The sequence below is a fragment of the Lycium barbarum genome, chromosome 1 (assembly GCF_019175385.1).
Source record: "Lycium barbarum isolate Lr01 chromosome 1, ASM1917538v2, whole genome shotgun sequence".
In the NCBI taxonomy this organism is placed as follows: domain Eukaryota; kingdom Viridiplantae; phylum Streptophyta; class Magnoliopsida; order Solanales; family Solanaceae; genus Lycium; species Lycium barbarum.
In genome coordinates, this window is record NC_083337.1 from 83,389,253 (window position 1) to 83,399,179 (window position 9,927).

Sequence of the window (9,927 nt, forward strand, 5' to 3'; positions counted from 1 at the left end):
TCTCCTCTTTTTCTAGAATTTTGTGAAATTACCATCTTGCCCTTAGTCTTCCACATTATTTCCATTGGCCATTTTGCAAATTTCTCTTTTTACCCTTGGCCTCTCCCAATATTTTCATACCACCAATGTTCATAAATAATATTCCTAACCACTCGTACATTAAAATAATTCTTGAAAATGATCTTGTCCTTAACTTGTCACGACTTTCTCGGATTATCCGAATGTATGAGATACGGGATGTAACATCCTCCCCCCCTTTAGAACATTCGTCCTCGAATGTTCAACTGATCTTGTGGAGTGTCATAACACTTCGGGAGGGTCCCTATCATAGTTATTCCTTTCTTCGTACCCATTCTCTGCTTTACACCTTACATTCTTCGTAATCGGATTTCCCTACGCATGACATATCGAAAACTTCTTACCACGAGTCTTTCTCTCACTTTAGGTATGTATCCTTATTTGTCCACATCTTCATGCCCTATCTTTTTTCAAATAGCCTGGTGTTAAGGCTTCTCCATTCTTAACTTATGATAGGAATAACATCAACGTATTTTATAACACTTGCACCATTTACCTTTGCTATCACTTGGACTTCGGTACCCTTATTCAGTTGGTGCCTTCCATATCGTAGCACCGGTTACTGGGACACACGTGTCCACTAATACAATCACAAATAAAGTGTCATACGTATCCATATATATATATATACATATAAGTATTATCAACTAGCCCATAAAATACTTCCAATCGTCATTCAAGCCTATCCAAATTCCAGAGCCGTGACGTACTTTTTGTCTCTCCACCGAGCTAGTCTGCCTTGTTCTATGCGCCTTCTTATGGTCTCCAACCATCCCATATGTTCTAATTTCACTCAGGCCATTCCAGCCTTTCATTTGTCTCTTACAACTAAATCTTTGGAATTTCTTGCATACTTCCCAGGGGGTCACCCATCCTGAAATTGCTCCCACCTGAGCACGCTTAACCTCGAAACCTTGGTGGAATTTGGCGCCTTAACGCCAATATAATCATGTCCACTTCCTGGTATATCCTTTACTACATAATCTAGAGCAAGTCAAGGTTTTATAGATTCTGAGACACATTCGTAACACGTCCTTTCTTGTGAAATTACTATTTTACCCTTTTCGGTCTTCCATACCACCTTTACAAATTCTTATCATTCGAAATCTGTACGCAGCAAATACCAACAATACCTTACAGAGCATACGACTATATATCACATTCTAGCCGCCCAGAACTTTCTGTTTCAGGGAACAGAACGATTATCTCCAGACTTGCCCTTGTGACCCTTCCATATCATTTCCCATCTTCTTCCGTAGTATGTAAGGCTTGCATATAAGGGATCTCATGTCCTATGACTTGGCTCTATCGCACGATATATGACAGAAAGAAGGTCAACAATCCCTAGATGCCCCGTAGCCTCCTGTTTATGAATGTGGCGCACTTCACACCATAAACAGGACTCTACCGGACACGACTTTGCAGACAACCCCTAGGACAGACCTGCTCTGATACCACTTTGTCACACCCGACCTTACTGGGGTGTGATGGGCACCCGACCCTTACTTAGGGACGAGCGAACCCTTAGACTCTTGCTGCACATAAAATCACGTCAAACTTTTTAAATCAAATAAGATAAAATACATAGTAAATTTTTTTTTCCAGAAATATTCTTTCTCGTAGTTTCCAAGTAGAACAAATCTATAATCATACAAAATTCAGTACATAACACAGACCGACATATCGGCTGACGGAGCCGCTTAAAGACTGACTAACAATACCCACGATGTTGTCCGCAAAGTCTCTAACATCAATCAAAAACCATTACATACGAACTCTGACTCGGCAGCGCTCCAGGAGCAAATGGAGCTTGCCAACTCCGCTGGAACATCTTCTATAATAATCTCGGCTAATCTGGGAGTACTTGCGCGGCATGAAACGCAGCCCCCCAAGACAGAGTGTCAGTACGGAATATGTACTGAGTATGTAAGGCATGCATCACAAAGAAGCAGACAGAACTAACAAACAAATACGGTATTCAGAGTACCAGACGCTCATTACTTTTCAGACACAAAGCATACATACCTGCCTCACATATCAGTGAATATACAAAAAGTAAGGGTGTTGACCAAAGTACCAAAATACTTATTCTACATTTACAGATCGCATGTCCGAAGAGGTGCAGAAAATACAGAATACAGAACGGAGTACCGAACGTACAGAGGTGATATCACGCGCCAGACGGGGTACAAAACGTACAATATGCTCAGATGATGTCATGTTTCGGATGAAATACAGAACGTACAAAATACTCAGATGATGTCACATATCGGACGAAATACAGAACGTACAGAATACCAGAGTGCTTACTTTCCGGACACAAATTATGCATATCGAAATCATATAATATTTCCACAGATAACAGATCCCGGCCCTGTGATAAGGGATGCGGTAAACAGAATCATCATATGTCAAAATCATGTGTCAATATATACATATGCAGATAGCAGATGACAGACACCGGCCCTGTGATAAGGGACGCGGTAATAGAACCCGGCCCTCTGGGAAGAGACGCGGTGAACAGAATCATATGCCATCCTGGCCGCCATCCCCATATCATCATATACAGATAACAGAACCCGGCTCTCCCACCGAGGGGCGCGGTGAACAATGCAGAGGAAATGCACGATAACAGAACCTAGCCCGGGACGCAGTAAACAAGCAGAAGAAGGGCACGATAACAGAACCTGGCCCGGGACGCAGTGAAAGAGACATTGAGTCATGCACGAGCAGAGTCATGAGAAACCATATGCACATAAATCCAGACTCGATGGATGGGTACACTTGCCGACATTCGAAGGCTCAGAAACGAGTTTCGGGTTCTTCCAAGTTAATATCAGGAAGTTATGAGCATTTGAAATACAGAAACCTCTTCGGACTTTTAAGCGATCCGAGATCGTACTTAGAGAACATTAAGGCTTACAGAGAATACTCATATCAGAATACTTGGATCAGAAGGCTCATATCCAGACATTCATAGCCGAATAGTTATTTCGGAATACTTATATCGGAATACCCATATCAGAACACTTATACCAGACACTCGTACCAGTATACCTAACTCAGAATGCTTATATCAGAATATTTATATCGAATTATTTATATTGGAATGCTTAAATCAGAACACTTATATCGGAATATTTACATCAAAATACTTATATCAAAATGTTCGAATCAGATCGTTCGTATCAGAGTATTTATATCAGAATAGTCGAGTCAGAACACTTGTATCTGAGTTACTAGGTACTTATAACAAACTCGGAACATTGGCCAAAGTTTCCCTTAATTATCGTACGGAAATAGGGCAATTAAAACAATACAAATAGGTCTCGGGGGTTGTGGGCCCACCTTGGGTCAAGTCGAGGTGACATACGTAAAACTATAAACATTTGGTCTTATAAGGTCATCTACGAAAGTTTCAGGTCAATCCAGTTCCGTTGGTGGAAGTTACATATATTCAAACTAACTTTTTCAACTAAACATAATATGCCTAATTCAATTACACTGAATGAAAAAGGGTCAAACATAAGCTCGGATTTCTAAGAGTAGAGTCATCCCCGAGGCTCGAATCATAGCCTACCACATCTAGGACATGCCAAGAGAAAGAGATGGTAAGCCTTACATACCTTAGTTGCGCCTCACGCTCGTCCAGATTCAATTCCCGTTTCGCCCAGAATCTACAAATGGTCATTTTTACCAAATGTTAACTATAAGGCTTTTGGTATTCAATCTTGAATTGGTACTTGTCTACCGGAATTTCGGCAGCACCTCCCCTGTAAATACAACGCCCTGAGAATTTAACTCGGCCCAGAATATCAACAACAACAACACAACAATACCAACAACAAACCAACAACATCAATAGTCAATCAAAAATGCATTCTAACATACATTGTTTCCTTTCCTAAATAGTGCAACAACTTCCAACCCAACTTTGCACTTCTAAGTCAATATCAACATTTTCATATTCATGTACCAATTTAAGATCATTCTAACACAATTCGAAAGCTTTTCGTGTCACTCTACAAAATAGGCAAGATTCCACCAAATTCCATAACTTGCCCGAAAACTCCTCAACTTCCCTAGAAACGATTTTTAATGCATTTCTTGCTTCCGAATTCATGAACTACTCCAACAACACACATTCTAAAAACATTATACTCGTGAATATAGAAACGACATTAATATTACATTGGCTTCCAAATCAACCCATAATATTTCCAACACCACTTTAAATCATCAAATTCCCATTTCTATCATAGGATACATATCAACAACAATTAAATTACTACATATAAATTTGGTCATCTTTTGTTATGTCCCGTATTTTCATACGCCGGGACGTTTTAAAATAAGCGCGACGAGTTAAAGGCAAGACTATCTTAAGATATGAAGTAGAGATTTTAACTTCCGGTTTCGTGTCGAGTCACAATTTATCCACAACTTTCGTGTGGCATTAAACTAGTAATGGAAAATTGGGATTAAACTAACCATAATTGGATTAAAAAGTGGGATTGGAAAGACAAAAAAAAATCAGTCCACTTTATGCCTTGTTTGGCCGTGCCATGTAAGGCTTTGGTCAAAGAATCTTGACCCAATTTAGTGTAATCCACATGGCCAACTCAATGAGGGGAACATATTGACACAAAGTCTGATCACTCCACACCTTCACAACATAATTTTCATCACCACAAGTCAAGAAACATTTAGAGATAGAAAGAGTAGAGAGAGGTGCTCTCGGCTAAGAGCTAGCCGAAAGGGTGGGGTGATATTGTGCCCAGAAATTCCAGTTTTTCTCCATCAAAACTATCCCTCATCTAGTGTGTAAGAAAGTGTATTAGTTGTTGAAGAGAAACAAGAAAGTGAAGCACTCAATAGAGTTGAAAATTCGGCCAAGTGAAGCACAAGATTGAAAGGTAAGAATGTTTGTTGTTTCTTGTGTTGCATGATGATTTGAATGTATAGTTCATGCATGTTGTTGTTGGATTGTGGTTGTAGTTGAAGTAGAGAGTGAGCCGTGTGTGAGGTGAGTTTATGACTGATTTCATTGTGCATGTATTGTTAGTGAATTGAATATGTATCAACATATGTAAACGAACAAAGATTGTGGGAGTTTGGTTGTGATGTTGCATGTTGGCTATTGGACTGTTTTTGCTCGAATTTAAAATGAATCATGTGTTGAAGATTCTGATGAAGTCATGCTTAATCTTGTTGAACATGTATTGGAAATGAATTGAATGCATTGTAGTTGGATAAACGAATGAAAATCATGAAGTTGGAGTAGTTGTGATGACACCGGGTAGGGGGGCTGTTTTGGACGAATTCATGGACTGTTTTGGGCTATAATTTGATTGTTGTTGTTGTGGACATTGTAGTGTATTGTATGCATGTTGAATATGTAAATTAAGGTGTTCAAGAAACGAATTATGTTGAGGGGTAAGGGCAGTCCAAAAACCGTGGACAGTTTTAGGGATTAGAAGTGAAACTGTGTGTGTTGAATGTTGGTTTTTGTTGCAAACGTGTAGTGAATGTAAAATGCCATGATTCAAGTTAAAACTGAACTGATTGTGGGCTGTTGTAAGAGTGAAGATGATGCTAAAACAGTTCCAAGATTTCATGAAAGTAAAGTCATGAAAAATGTTGTGTTGTTGCAAGTTAAAACTGGAAAATTGCTAAGTAAGAATGGAAATGATGTGTGTGTTGGGTTGCCGTGTGTATGCGACTGTTTTGGGTGGTGTAGGGACTGCCCAAGTTCTCTAAGTCATGCTTAAATAAGTTTTGATCAATATATGAAAGAACGACTAGCCATGTTAGCTTGTAACGCTAGTTGGGTTAAATGCGAACGAAATGTTGTTTAATTGTTAGAAAGGAGTTGTGAATGTCACAATACGTGTTGAATGCCCTTGTAGACTAATTGTAGTTCTTCACATCTTGATATAGGATAAGTATTGTTGGGCAGCAAGTACAAGTTAGAATACAACTAAACGCAAAAGGTATGTAAAGCCTATTCCTTCTTTCTTTTGGCATGTCCTAGACGTAAGAATGAAACGATATGAATTTTGGGGTAAATTCTATTCTCTAGTTTCATGTATGGCTTATGAATCTATATTTCACTAATGTTATTGTCATGTACCTACAGTATGAGTGACTAATGAACGATGCATGAAAGTTCCTATACTTAAAGAATTGCACAACTAAAGACATACTTGACTTCCAAAAGCTATACCATATTAAAGTGACATATGTACATGAAGTCTAAAACGTTTCTTGTAATAGTTTGTTATGAGACTTGAAATGAACTGAAGGTGAACATTATTTTGACACTTAGAGCGGGTTAGTTGCTTATCCCTTGAGTCTAAAAAGATGATTTGCATATATGTGGTTGCTTATTATTCTGCTCGTGCTTACCGCTATATCCTTCACTGAGTCCCGGGCCAGGGTACGTTTTCGTGCGTACATTTATTATATTAATCACCGAGCCCCTCACTAGAGGGCCGGGACACGTTATGTATATATATATGATGATGATATGATGATATGATGATATGGAGATGATGGTGGCCAGGAGGGCATATTCCTTATTACCGAGTCCCTCAGGAAAGGGCCGGGACACGTCTATGTTTATGTTATGATGCTATGATTTTAAATTACCGAGTCCCTCATAAAAAGGGCTGGGACACGTCATGTATGTTTTATACAGAATGATTATGCAGCTTTGACTACAAAACTCTATAATAGCAATGATATGAGAATGATACAGATGAAATATGTTCAAAGGCAAGTTTTATGAAATTCTGTTGTTGCAATGCATCCTATGTACCGTGTCTCAATATAAGTCTATACTATGTTTCAAGCTTTACATATTCAGTACATATTCCGTACTGACCCCCTTCCTTCGGGGGGCTGCGTTCATGCCCGCAGGTACAGACGCTCGCTGTGGAGATCCGCCAGCTTAGATCATCTTTCAGCTATTTTGGACTGCTCCTTTGTTCCGGAGCTAGCTTGTGGTATAACCTCCTTATGTTGTGTCCGTATGTGTTTATTTGGGTACGGCGGGGCCCTGTCCCGCCACATAATATGGTCGTTACTCTTAGAAGTCTGTGGACATCGGTGTGGGTCTGTTTATAGTTGTTGATGCATTTTATGTTTTGACTTAAGTTTGGGGCGTACCCAGTCGTAATGGCAGCCTTGTCGGCTTGCATATGTGTGTATGTTTGGTATTTTGTATATCGTGGCAGCCTTGTCGGCTTGCTTAGGAATATATATAAATGTTGTTGTTTGATAAGTGCAACTCCTCGGGAGATGGATGACTAAGGCATACAGAACTTGACAAATCTAAATAACTCACTATCTTCTTACATACAAATGAGATCATGACATGCTAATTATAAATTATTAGAGTTAACAGATAAATATGAGTGTCCAATTCGGGCACAAGTCACGGCCTACGGGGTTGGGTCGTGACAAAAGTGGTATCAGAGCGGTTAAATCCTCGGAGTGTCCACAGACTGTGTCTAGTAGAGTCTTGTTTATCGATGTGTTGTGCACCACGTTTATAAACAGGAAGCTACAGGACATTTAGGATGTCATCTTTTCTTCTCATTCTAGATCGTGCGATAGAGCTGTATTATTAGGATAAAGTTTTCCCTAACAGATTGCTATGTTTTCAGCGATGCCTCCAAAGAAGGCGACAGCCGCCCAGAAGGGCAAAGCGGTAGTTGGGGAGACCAGTGGGACCCGGAGAGTCACTAGAGCTTATTCCCAATATGTGCCTGGGATTAAAATTCAGTCAGCGAGCTCCGCTCCACCATCACTATCAGAGGAGCCTAGGGCAGCAGCAGCTGCAGGTCAGGAGACAGACTTACCACCAGCTCCTGCGGCTCCAGCAACCGAGCCTCCAGCTCCCCAGCCAGGGGCAGAGGATAGGGCTATGCGTGAAGCAGTACAGTTATTGACTAGGTTGGTATCGGGAGAGGCTCGTAGACGTAGGTTAGGAGGTGATGATGCGGATAGACGCGACAGTTTGAGGGTTCGCGATTTTCTGACTTGTAAACCCCCAGAGTTCTATAGGTCAAAGCCCGCAGAGGATCCACAAGAGTTTATTCGACAGATGCTGCGTACGTTGCGGGTGACTAAATCTTCCGAGACTGAGTCGGTCGAATTGGCTTCCTATCAGTTGCGGGATGTGGCAGTTAATTGGTATGAGTCCTGGGAGTTGTCCAGGGGTGAGGATGCTCCACCAGCAGTATGGGACGAGTTCGTAGAGGCTTTTCTGGGTCATTTTCTGCCTCCAGAGATGAGGCGAGCCAGAGTTGACAGATTTATACACCTGAGGCAGAATGGAAGAAGTATTCGGGACTATAGCATCGAGTTTGATTCGCTGGCTAGGTACGCGCCCGCTATGGTAGCTGACATGGCAGATAGGGTGCATCGTTATGTAATGGGCTTGGATAAATATTTGATTGATAGCTGTATGGCAATGGCATCTCAGCCCGGTATAAATATCGCTCGAGTGCAGGCATATGCCCAGGGAGTTAAGGGTCGACAGAGAGGGCGTCGATTTGATAGGGAGCAGGACAGGGGTCAACATAAGAGAGCTAGATCAGCTGGGTATCATTCTGGTGACTTTCGGGGTGGGCAGCCCCAACAGCAGTATAGTCGATATCCTTCCCAGCCGGCACGGAGTGCACCTTCATGATTTACTGGTAGAAGGTTTGATAGCACGGGGTATTCGGGAGCTGGTCAAAGCTCCATGACTTCAGGGTTCCAGACGCACAGGAATTCGGGCCAGATGAGACCACCTGTACCCCCATGTCCTCGATGTGGCAGACGCCATCCAGGGGAATGCCGCCTTATTACTGGTGCTTGCTTTTCTTGTGGCCGTCAGGGCCATACTATGAGGGAATGTCGATTTGGGGGTGGGGCAGGTGGGCCAGCTCAGCCTACGGGATCAGTTGCGGGTTCTTCTTCTTCTTCAGTTGCTATGCGCCCTATGGGGCAAGGTATTCCGACACCAGCAGGCCGTGGCACAGGCCGTGGAGGGGCTTCTAGTTCTGGCGGTCCTTCCAACCGCTTATATGCTTTAGCTAGCAGACAGGATCAGGAAGCGTCGCCAAATGTGGTCACAGGTACATTATCGATTTTCTCCCGAGATGTATATGCATTGATAGACCCCGGTTCCACATTATCATATATTTCCCCTTTTGTTGCTAGTAAAATTGGGATAAAATCTGAACCTATAGAACCATTTGAGGTAGCTACACCAGTAGGGGATTTTGTCTTGGCAGAGCTAGTATATAAAGATTGTTTGGTAGTCATATGTAATCGCTGTACCAGGGCAGATTTGATAGAGTTAGCTATGACTGAGTTCGATGTTATTATGGGGATGGATTGGTTAGCTTCCTGCTATGCTAACGTTGATTGCCGAGGCAAATTAGTTCGGTTTCAGTTTCCAGGGGAACCAATTATAGAGTGGAGGGGGAACACAGCATCGCCGAGGGGTAAGTTTATTTCATACCTCAAGGCAAGGAAGATGGTTAGAAAAGGCTATATTTATCACCTGGTTCGTGTGCATGACTTGAAAGCAGAATCACCGACTCTACAATCTGTCCCGGTGGTTAATGAATTTCCACGTGTATTTCCAGATGAACTTCCAGGCCTTCCTCTTGAACGTGAGATAGAGTTCACTATAGATGTATTGCCAGACACTCAACCTATATCTATTCCTCCTTACAGAATGGCACCTGCAGAGTTGAAACAATTGAAGGAGCAACTGAGAGATTTGCTGGAAAAGGGTTTCATCAGGCCCAGTACATCACCTTGGGGAGCACCAGTATTATTTGTACGGAA